A 12,268-nucleotide genomic window follows, 5' to 3' on the forward strand; every position below is an offset into this window, starting at 1 on the left:
TATACTTGACATAGAAGCTACTTTATTTTGAGAGTCACTCTGTAATAATCAACGCACAGACTTTAGCGTTTTCCACTTTAACAGTAAATCTCATTGTAAGAGCATCGATGAAGGTAACAATTATTTTCTTGCACAGGTTGATTCACGTAAAACTTACAAATTTTATTATAAATACATGCGAATATGAATAAGGGTAGAAACACGTTGTTACATATGAAATATAACATAGTAATACGTTGACAAGAGAAGGCCACCTGCTACAATGTTCCAGGAAAACAACTTTCTAATAGTCTGGAGGTGAGTAATGTTTGTGTGTATATATATCGTCCTGTTTTGTACCTTGTTACATTTGTACTTGGTGCAGAGTCTGAAGAAGACCTCGCTAGAAGGCTGAAACGTTACGTTTAGTTTATGTTTCATAATAAAATAAATATCTGAAATGGTCAGCATATTGAGTTTTTCATAGAAATAGGAGTTTAACAAACTTTATATTGAACGTTAAACTTTCGTTCCGCTTCATGAAGTAATAGTCTGGGTCGCCGTTCAGTGTTCCTGGTCGTTCATTATAATATGCTGTTATCAATAGCGGCGATTTAGTTTGTAATGTTCTCTTTCAAATCGTTCAATGTCAGAGGATGATTACATTTTTTATCTTAACACTGTAGTGGTCGCCCGTATCTCAACAGTGATCCGCTCGTATGCCAGACATTACACTTTCAAATTCGGACTCGTATTGTTTGTAATGTCCAACCCACTGTGGATTATTTTTGCAATAAACAGGATGCAGTGCAGCCAATATACACCAAAGGAAACACTTGTTATCGCTGTTCTGTATATTTAACACAGCCATCTTGTGTTGAATGTTCGGTGGAAGAGGAACGTAGCTGGAAGCGCGAAGAGGCGAGAATCGGTTCACGTAAACAGTTAACGTGTGAGGACTTCCACATAGAGACCATCCCGACCCTTTAGCCTCGAAATCGTCATGTTTCTTAACCAGCTCGTTGGAAACTTTATAATAGAAGTTGTCTAAATTTTCGACGTCAGCAAAATAAAGAGTCTGGTTTTTTGTACGATGATAAAAAATACTCGTTGTCCCATCAACTTTCTCGTATTCAGAAAACAGAACAACGTATACTTTTATAGAGTTGTTTTCAAGTTTATCTTTTAAAATATTTAGTACAGATGTTTTCGTTTCATCCAAGAAACTAAGGATGTCACGGCCTGGTTCTGACTTAATTGAAAATTCCTGGAGTTGGTCGTTGAATGCAGATCTAATTGGTTTGCATTCATCCGATAATTTAACTTGTTTGGAAGTGGAAGCTTCGGTTCCTGGATCATCGATTTTTCTTTTCAATGTTCCTTGTTCGGTCGATGGTTTGCAAATTTTCAGGTGTTTACTTAAATTTGTAATGCTAATCATCTTTCCGCATCGAGCACAAGACTTAGAAGGTGACGAACGATTAATTCTCGAACCTGTTTCGCTACATCTTGCCCTGTGTACCGATAAATTGTTCCTTGAGATTAGCTTCCCACAAGTAACACATTCAGTTTTATCATTTTTACGATTGAAACTGGTGGTGGATGCCATTGCTTTCTCCAAAATCACAGAAATCAAAAAGTCTAGTATATAGCGATACAATTTTCAGGTATGTTATTTTATATAGAATTTCTTGGAGTGAATACAAAACTCAAAAATTCAATCTACTGTAAATAGAATTTCAGGTATGTTATTTATACAGAATTTCTTGTGTGCGAATACAAAAACTCAAGAATTCAATCTACTGTGAATACAATTTTCAGGTATGTTATTTTATATAGAATTTCTTGAGGTGATTACAAAACTCAAAAAAATCAATCTACTGTGAATATAATTTTCAGGTATGTTATTTTATATAGAATTTTCTCAGGGCGAATACAAAACTCAAAAATCCGAGACAGTTCAGTTTTAACATGTTCATATTTGAAAAAAAAAATGCAAAATACGCCTTGGAGATTTCAACCAATCCACTTTACTAGATTGGGGAAACTCTAACTATTGTTATTTGGAACCTTTAACCTTTTTTGGTGACGTAGAGTACGCGTAGAGAGGTTGGGTTTAGTGTGTCGGTCGAGTCTCGGTGTCCTCTGTCCTCCCATACCAAAATAAACATAGGTCGTCATGGAACAAAAAAAAATGTACCGAAAATTTTCTAAGTCCAGCGTTAAAAAAATCTTAAATTGCAAATATCTCGAAAATGGTAAGAGTTATAGAAAAAATATATCGAAAAACACCCCCATACGGCATCGTTAGATGCACCCTGTCGATTTTGGAGGTGTAGAATACGTATACCAAGTTTTGGTGGTCCTGGGGTCAAGGGGTAAGAAGTTAGCCCACCCCCTCCCAAAAACTTTGATCACTCGTAACTTTTGAACGAATAGTCGTAGAAAAGTCGGGTTTAGTGCGTCGGTCGAGTCTCGGTGTCCTCTGTCCTCCCATACCAAAATAAACATAGGTCGTCATGGAACCAAAAATTTTCCGAAAATTTTCCAAGTCCTGCGTTAAATTGCAAATATCTCGAATTTTTGACAAACAGAGGTGTCCCATAGGACAAAAAAAAAACACGTGAAACTCTACAGAGGTATGGCTTTGATAGCCATGGCCATTAGAACTGGGTTGGGCACCACGCACCCTGGCGGGGTTATAGGGGCCAGGAATCCTAAGAAAGAAAAAAACAATTATTATTTGTTTGTTTGCTTGCGTCACAATACAGAAATAATGAGAGGCACACGCGCGCGTGTGTGTGTGTTTGTGTGGCAGAGAGATCACATCGTTCCCGAGAGGTTTACAAAGGTCACGATATATAAACATGGCCCCGGACTTGGAAAATTACGATAAGGTGCATTCATCCTTCAAAGGATGAGAGGATGAGAGAGTGAATTTCACTCATCACTGCTTTTCTACGCTGTGAAACATCGTCAGCGCAATAAATGAGGCGCGGAACGTGGAGAGAAAGTGAGTTTTTGAGGTTTTGGCGGTCGTGGGGTCAAGAAATCAGAGTTGGCGTCAAACATACATATTGACTACTACTAACCTAAGTTCGGAAATCGAAAATAGCGACCGGAAGTGGGGTTATCTTGGAAACGGTAAGACTTAGAAAAAATCTGTTTGCGGATTCGTCATGTACATCTATACGTGAGAAAAAGTATCAATAGAACTTATGTTCGGAAATCCAAAATGGCGACCGGAAGTGGGGTTATCTTGGAAACGGTAAGACTTAGAAAAAATCTGTTTGCGGATTCGTCATGTACACCTATACGTGAGTAAAAGTGTGAATAGAACCTATGTTCGGAAATCCAAAATGGCGACCGGAAGTGGGGTTATCTTAGAAACGGTAAGACTTAGAAAAAATCTGTTTGCGGATTCGTCATGTACACCTATACGTGAGTAAAAGTGTGAATAGAACCTATGTTCGGAAATCCAAAATGGCGACCGGAAGTGGGGTTATCTTGGAAACTGTAAGACTTAGAAAAATCTGTTTGGGGATACATCATGTACACCTATACGTGAGTAAAAGTGTGAATAGAACCTATGTTCGGAAATCCAAAATGGCGACCGGAAGTGGGGTTATCTTGGAAACTGTAAGACTTAGAAAAAATCTGTTTGCAGATTCATCATGTACACCTATACGTGAGAAAAAGTATGAATAGAACCTATGCTCGGAAATCCAAAATGGCGACCGGAAGTGGGATTATCTTGGAAACGGTAAGACTTAGGAAAAATCTGTTTGGGGATTCATCATGTACACCTATACGTAAGAAAAAGTATGAATAGAACCAATAGTGTCCGGAAGTCATGCGGGTTTGGACGTGACGACGCAGTTCAATAACATAGGTTAGACCAAGGAAAAAAACCTTGGTGATTTTATTTCGAGTAAGGTGTTGGCAACACTGCGAGAAAATGAGGCTTATGCCTTACAAGAGCAAACCATTAAGTCGAGCCTCACCGAGCCTCACTTCGAGCCTCACTTTCGTTTGGAGAACTGTCTTTATGGTCCTACTCTAAAGTAGGTCAAAGCACGTAGAGGCTCTCGTGTAGTTTAGCACGTAATAAAAGAAATAGGTTAAGTTATATCACGTAAGATCGTGGTATACCTACCAAGTGTGAGTGGAAAAAAAAAGAGAAATTTTATTAAAACATCGACAAAAAAATTGTCAAAATATGTCAAAAACTGATATTCAATTGATAAAAAAAGCTACAAATGCATACCTACCAAGTACGAGTGGGAAAAAAGGGAAATTTTACTAAAACGTCGCTAAACGCTAAAACATCGACAAAAAATTGTCAAAATATGTCAAAAACTGATATTCAATTGATAAAAAATAGAGGCTACAAATGCATACCTACTAAGTACTATTTTGAAGCGCTCAACTTACACTACTCAAATGTTATGCACTAAAGTAGAAATCATAGAACTTAAGACCTTCTGTAAACAAATGCACGTGAACCTTAACAGTGTTCCCAACTTATGAAAATAAAATAATCCAAATAGTCTACAAGGTGCAAAGACGTTCATTCCATTTGTCAACCGACACGGAATAAGCAGTATTTCACTAATGACCTGTTGGAAGATAATGTACGTATTTAAAAAATGAAAAATCCAAATGTACATCTTGCCTGGTGGTCGACTTTCACACTCGCCACCGAATTTCCTGGTTCGATTCCCGGCATGGGTGTTATTTGTGAGTGTCCCTTCATCAATTCATCATCCTCATCGTCGGGATTAGTCAAAAGTGGAAGAAAGGCGACGCTAAATAACAAAAATCAAATACAAAATTTACATTTTATCCCCCACGAGGTAAGATGGTTCCGTACCATAGGATTATTTATTTTCTCAACTTTTACTAAAAAAAAACTCGCCAGAAGAATGATTTCCATTGAAATAAATTACGTTTTAAACCAGGGTTTCTAGATTAAATGTATTTGGTGTTTGAAATTGTTGTGATTTATTATTATAGATAATGAAATTGAGCTAATGCATATGATTTGATTCACTAATTTAATACTTTTTAATTAGAGAAAAAGAATGAAAGTAACTAATTTGGAATTCAAATATCACCTATCCTTGAATCGTCTCTGTAAATAATGACAAATGTGCGTGTCACAAAGTGGTCGATCTACACCTCAATGCCACACATTTCAGAGCGCTCCAGCGTGTGCTTCAACGTAACTAATGTTACATCATCCAAAAATATGTCCTTTTCACGCCGTTCAAAAATGCTGGGTTATGCAGCAAAAACACCTATGGAAACTATAACGGTGAAGCATTGTCGGTGGCAAAGAAATGGGGAAGGAAGACGGTAGTATGCAGAAATATTTTGAAGAAGGCACATTTTATTGAACCCTACATACAAATTAAAATGCATATTTGGGGTGAATTTTTCAATATTGTCACATGTTTCTTCTCTCTTACTCAGAGGTGTTCATTTGAAATCAACCTTCCCCACTCTCACGGCCTACCTTCGCTCTCCTTCACCCGCAAAAGTATTCCTCCTGTGTGTGTGGATTATAGATCGGCTCTTCTGCTCCCCCTCCGCAGCATTATCCTCATTGACAATGTGACATCTCACTATTCTATGACAGTGACGGATTAAAGACGTTCGCTCGGAGGGGGCGGACACTCCTCCCACCCTCTGAACTTTTGGCGCCCAGCACACTTCCCTCACAAACTACGGCCCAGCAGTGTGTCATGTTTTTGCCCCTCCTTTCCCCCAGCCATAGTATTTCTTGTGGTATGAGGGTTACAATTATGAATTTCAGGCTAATAATGTTTTTAAGTCAGAAAATCCACATCGTGTGGCTTGAAAGAAGTTTGTACGTATTTTACAGCAAAACAAGTAATGAATGTGTAGTTAACACATATCAAACAATTAAGATTCAAGAAATATGTATCGATATTACATGCAGCGTAAAATAATTATTTTTAATTATTATTAATAATTATTGCGTGCTTTGGCATGAGCAAAGTGTTTCACAGCGTGTTCAACGGTTAGCCGTTACGTTTGCCTGTGCTCATTGTTCAAATCGAATATGTTTGTTTATCTTTGCTGAGCAGCTGAGGAGCACAATTTCACAGATAATATTTTATTGGCTGAAGTTTGGAAAGCGCGCGTTCTACAGAGGCCAAAGTCACGGCTAAAGTAACGAAAATCAAACAAGCCGTAATAAAATCCGGAATAGAAGTGTAATAGTCATGTTCTAGGATGAAAGTAGTGACGTCGCGAATGGTCTCGAGTTATGTTACCAGAGGCGTGCCAAAGGGTAGTTGATAGGAGTCGTTACTCCCCTTTGACCCAGTATTTATAAAAAAAACAGTACATAAGTACATACAACCTCTTTCGAAAATCCAGGGCACGCCACTGTTTAATATCTTCCATGGTATAGTGTCTGAATGTATATGGTGTACAGTGGTGGAAAGAAGTTCTTCCCTCTAAGACTTTAATTCCAGTAAATAATGCCGGAAGGGTAGGCAACACACATTGCACAATCAGGTGATCGGGTGATTCTTTCTGTCTCAACAATAACTCGTCTTTTATGCAATAGCCAACAGACGCAGGAAATGTAGGAAAGTCGTGTCACTTGTCAGGTGGAATGTTGTAAGTTAGAAAATCGCCTTTTTATTTATTTATTTATTTTATTTATTGCGTCTTGTTTATCATGGCGAAGTTAAGGCTTTGTAGCCTTTTCTACCACTTAACCATGTTTACAACAACATTTAAACCATTACATAGAAAGGTAAATTTTAAAATATAAAAAGAGAAATATAAAATTACAAAGAAAAAATTACAGAAAAAAATGATAAGAAAAAAAAATACATACGGGAATAAAAACGTAACCTATACACACGAACATACAACCAAACACACACATACACACACACACACACACACAATCAGATATTCATGACAGTAGTCAGGGATTTGAAATATTAAGGTGAATAAGGATTTTCAGTGTTGTTCTGCGCTTAACTGTATGCAATTTATCACTAAAATATAATGTGCTAACTATTTGTGCCCAGTAAAAAATGTTTTAATTGCGTCTTAAAGACATATACTGAAGATGAGTTTTTGATTTCGAGGGGCAGTGAGTTCCAAAGACGAGAAGTAGAAACGGTGAAAGATTTTGAATAAAAATTTGAGTTATGAAGGGGGATGAGTAGTTGAGTTCTCCATCGCGATCTGGTGTCAAGGCTGTGTGATTCGGAAAGCATTGAGAATCTGCTCGAGAGATAAGCCGGTTCCTTTGAACTGATTGCCCTATAGAGAAGGGTGAGGTTGTGTACCTTTCGCCGATCAATTAATTTGAGCCAATTTAGCTTTGTAAAGAAAACGGATAAATGGTCCCTATATTTCAGATCGAAAATAAAGCGGACGCAGGTGTTTTGTACTCGTTGAAGACGTTGAGCGAGATCATCTGGTAATTCGGAATAGACAGAATCGCAGTAATCGAAGTGTGGAAAAACAAGTGCTTGCACCAGTTTGATTTTAATGCTAACGGGTAGAAAATGTTTAAGTCGAACAAGAGCGTGTAATGCAGCGAAGGCTCTTTTACTAGTTAAATTTACGTGATCTGACCATGAGAGATGCTGATTAAACATTACGCCCAGATTTTTGGCTGTTTTACTTAATTTAATAGATTTCCCTAAGACCATTATGGGCGGGAGGGAAGAAATTTCAAATGCGGAAAGCATTTTTTGTGAACCTATAATAATAGTTTGGGTTTTCGAAGGATTAATTAGTAGCCCATGGTTAGCTGACCAAGTACTGATTTTGTTCAGATCATAATTTATATCGCGAATTGAATTTTGAATATTCTTTGGAGGAAATGACAAATACAGCTGAACATCATCTGCATAGATGTGATATTTACAGTGTTCGAGTGCGTCAGGAATATGGTTAATGTACAGAGAGAAGAGGAGTGGACCGAGGACGGTTCCCTGGGGGACACCGGCGCTGATTGATCGCCACGACGATTTCTCACCAGAGTTGAAGACGCATTGTTGGCGTTCATTAATATACGAACGGAACCAAGCTACGGTTGGGTCAGAGAAGTTGTACAGGAAGGATAGCTTGGATAGCAGGATGTCGTGGTCAATAGTCTGAAAAGCTTTACTAAAGTCCAGAAGTACAAGAATAGTTACTTCTTTAATGTCCATGGCGTGTCTTATGTCGTCCGTCACGTTGATGAGCGCTGTGCAGGTGCTATGGTTGCGCCGGAATCCCGATTGGAGGGGATTCATTAGATTGTTTCGTGATAGGAAATTACGCGTTTGGTTACCGACAACGTGTTCGAGAGCTTTGGACAGAGCCGGAAGAATACTTATCGGCCGGTGGTCGCCGAGGCTGAGAACTTTGTTTGTTTTCGGCAGAGGACGAACCTTAGCCAGTTTCCAAATCGACGGGAATATGCCGAAGGACAGGGAGAAATTAAAAATGCCTGTTATAGGAACGAGAACGTACGGGAGAATTTTTTTAATCATTAGAACAGAGATTTCGTCTATTCCCACAGCAGTGGATTTTATTTTATTGAGAGCTGACTGAACGTGTTCTGGCCGAATGGGCGAGAAGAAAAAATTTGGTGCGGTGCTGTGAACGGTGGTCGAAATCGTTCGTATTGTTTCTTCCCTTACATTATTGTCCAGTGTTTGAACTTCGCTGAAATATTCGTTCAACATTTCTATGGAGAAGTTTAATTGATCGTTCCTTTTTTGTTTACCAACCCCTAAAGTTTTCAGTTTTTTCCAAATAACATCCGACTTTTTCTCATAATTCAGAAGATCGTTCGCGAATCGACGCTTTGCTTTCCTGACCTCTTGCTTACAACGATTTCGTAATATTCTGAAACTTTCGAAACTGCCACTTGCCGACTGGCCGCGCTTTACGTCCCTCCGATGTTTGCCGTAGGCTCGATCCCTGGCTGCCATGAGCTGCCGCAGGTCGTCCGTCAACCACGGACAAGGGGGGCGAGAGACGCGTTTCTTTTTCACCGGGGCGTGCTTGTCGTACAACTGGAGAATGAAAGTGTTAAGGAGATTCACCTGTTGGTCGAGAGTGGGCAACGTGCTGATTACGTGCCATGGGAGAAGGGCGGCGTCGGCAGATAATTGCGCATCGTTTATGTTTTTAATGTCTCTGTAACATACAAGTTTGGCTTTGTACTTGGGAACGCGCAGCTCATAAGATAAAAATATCATGTCATGGTAAGAGATTCCGGGTACTGGGGTTTGTCCGTGACTTACTACGCGTGATGGGCTGGAAACAAGAATTAAGTCGATCCACGATTCAGAGGTTGGAGTATGGTGAGTTGGGTCGAGAGGACAGATGGAAAGGTTCAGAGCAGACACCGTGTCCCGGAACGACGTGACTTCTTTCTTTGTGCAGCAGAGATCGATATTAAAGTCCCCCAAAATTATCGAATGTTCATAGTTGGGCAAGAAATTCCCGATTTCATTTTCGAAGTTGACGAGGGAAGTGCAAGGAGGTCGGTACACTACGGACAAAAGAACCTTTTGTTGTCTTACGGTGACTTCGAGTATGAGGAATTCGGAAGAATAGTTATATTCTCCGTGAGATTCTCCTATTACTTTTGCGTTAATGTCTTCCCTTAGATATATTGCTACTCCCCCGCCCCTTTTTCCGATCCTGTCTCTCCTAAAGAGTTTAAATCCCGCCACATGCACCAGATCGCTCGAGAGGGACTCTTGCAGCCACGTTTCGGAGATTAAAAGAGCATCGATATGTTCGAGCATGGAAAATATATTTTGAATCTCGAGGAAATGTTTGAGGGCGCTCTGGGCATTTATGTGCGCTATATTGAGGTTGCCGGCGGCGAAAGTTGACCTGGGTTTGGGAAAAAAGTTTACAATCGTCTGCCGTGAAGGGGGTGGGGAGGGGTCGGTCACACTTCCTGGGGAGAGGGACAAGTCTCCGAGTTCCGCAAATGGGCTGGATGGAGGCGTTGCCAAATTTACAGTGACCAAATTACCGGTTCCAGCCATCGCAGAGAGTTGAATTTCAATTTATTGGATGATCCAGAAAGGCATGCTATGTAAGGAATTATAAATCTACTTACCAAGGCGGCAGAAGAGATGATGTTTGCAGAACACTGAAAACCCTTTACAACACACTTAAGCACACACACACGCAGATAAACATATACACTAACACGGAAACACAAAAAACAATAACAAATATATGTAGAAAAGAAACTTGCACAATGTATGTACAACATAGTTTTAAAATGGACGCTGAGATTTTTCATGTCCATGTCACAGGGTGTCCTTTCCCCTCCACGTTCACTCGATTTTTTTCTCAAGCCAGGTCGCAGAGACGACAAGAGCAAAACCTTATATGTCCAAAAATGATTCGCCTAAAAACGTTGAACGAAACGATGGAATAATTCTTGTTTAATTACATAGGCTACTATACTATAGGTCGTTAGGGCGAGAGATCTGGGTTCGATCACCGACGGGGGAGAATCGGGATTTTGTCCACCTGTTCAAGATACTCCGGTGCCCACCCAGCGTCGTATAAAGTGGGTACCTGGAGGAAACTCTGGAGAAAGGGGGAAAAGGCGGCCAGGGCGTGGTGCTGATCACATCATCCCCACCTTCGGCCTGATGAAGAAAGCTTGCGGCACTAACTCCACACCCCCTGTACGCCTTCATGACTTGGTGAAAAGCACAAGGTAGCATTTCGCTTTTTAATTTACTATAAATCCCAATTTTGTCGGAACAGAACTTCCCAATCTCCACGTGGGATTTCTTACAAGTTCCGTAGGGATGTGAATAGGCTCCAATTTTCTTTGACACAATTCATACATGTTATAAGTAGGGGTATAAGCCCGATTCAGAAGCTTCAAATAAGCCATTTCATTCAAATGAGCCACAGTGTTGTCAACTCACTCCATGAAAATTTCCCCATACATCTTTCACAAGATAAACTAACCTACAACTAGTGAGTTGGCAACACTGATTTGATCATGCATAATCTATTATGAGCTAAGCTAACCTCACTCACTTAGACAGTTTTACCAACTCACCCCATAAAAATATTCCCCATACAAACTTTCACGAGTTAAACTAACCTACAACTAGTGAGTTGGCAACACTTATACGATCATGAGCGATCTATTTTGAACTAAAGTAAATTCACTAACTCACTCAGTCAGTGTTGCAAACTCACCCCATGACAATTTCCCCATACGATCTTTCACGAGTTAAGCTAAACTACATCTAGTGAGTAGGCAACACTTATACGATCATCCGCGATCTATTATGAACTAAACTAACCTCACCCACCCACCCATATGCAATATGGCTTACTCTCTATTGTGAACTAATCTAACCTCTATCGCCCACCCATATGCACTATGCCTTACAGTGTAAGGCTGCTAATCTAACTTGTAAAGGTTGACGGTTGGCAACACACGATATCTATTGAAAACTAAATTAACCTACGATATAAGCCACGGACACATACACGCACAGCAAGCCTTCCTGAGAGAGTATAGGCACCTCACCTCTTGCATTTTTTCTTTTTTTATGGTTTATTTATGGAGAGTGGAAATTAACTTACAGCTGGCAAAGCTGTTTGGGCTGCTTTCGACGAGGAGTGTTGGCAAACTTGCCTTTCTCCAAATATTTTTATATAGGCTAGAAAGCTAATCCTCTACAGCGACGAACTTGACTTTTTGCAAATGATTTTTTTTTCGTAGCTAATTCTCTACAGCTAGAAGCTGATAACATATGCACACAGCGTTGCAGTGTATGCCAACTTACCTCATGGAAAAATATTACCCCGTACCGTCTTTCACGGGTTAAGCTGTGGCATACAACTAGCGGTTGGCACGAGCACCTGACGGAAATAAGACACACAGACAGAGAGAGTGAGGCAGCTTATACGCAGTTTTCCCACACATGTACTGGGTTTAAAAGCTAACATGCAACAACTATTTCACTCACCCCTACCGAACTAAATATACTAAAATTAACCTGACAAGCACACTTAATCCCCCCCGGCAATAAAAACTTATTTCTCTGTTTAGAGATGGGGATCGCCTGAGTATAATAAAATAACCACAGGTTCTCTGTGCCAGAACATAGAGGTTTTAGAATGTAAGTTCAGCCCGATTATTCTGTTTGTGCATCAAGTAAATTTTAAACAAAATATGATGCCTGCACTTGGAATATTCAATTCTTCTTTATTTGCTTACGGTATTTTGCGTGCCTCA

Source organism: Lepisma saccharinum, chromosome 19, assembly GCF_977018435.1.
Source record: "Lepisma saccharinum chromosome 19, izLepSacc3.1, whole genome shotgun sequence".
NCBI classification, from domain to species: domain Eukaryota; kingdom Metazoa; phylum Arthropoda; class Insecta; order Zygentoma; family Lepismatidae; genus Lepisma; species Lepisma saccharinum.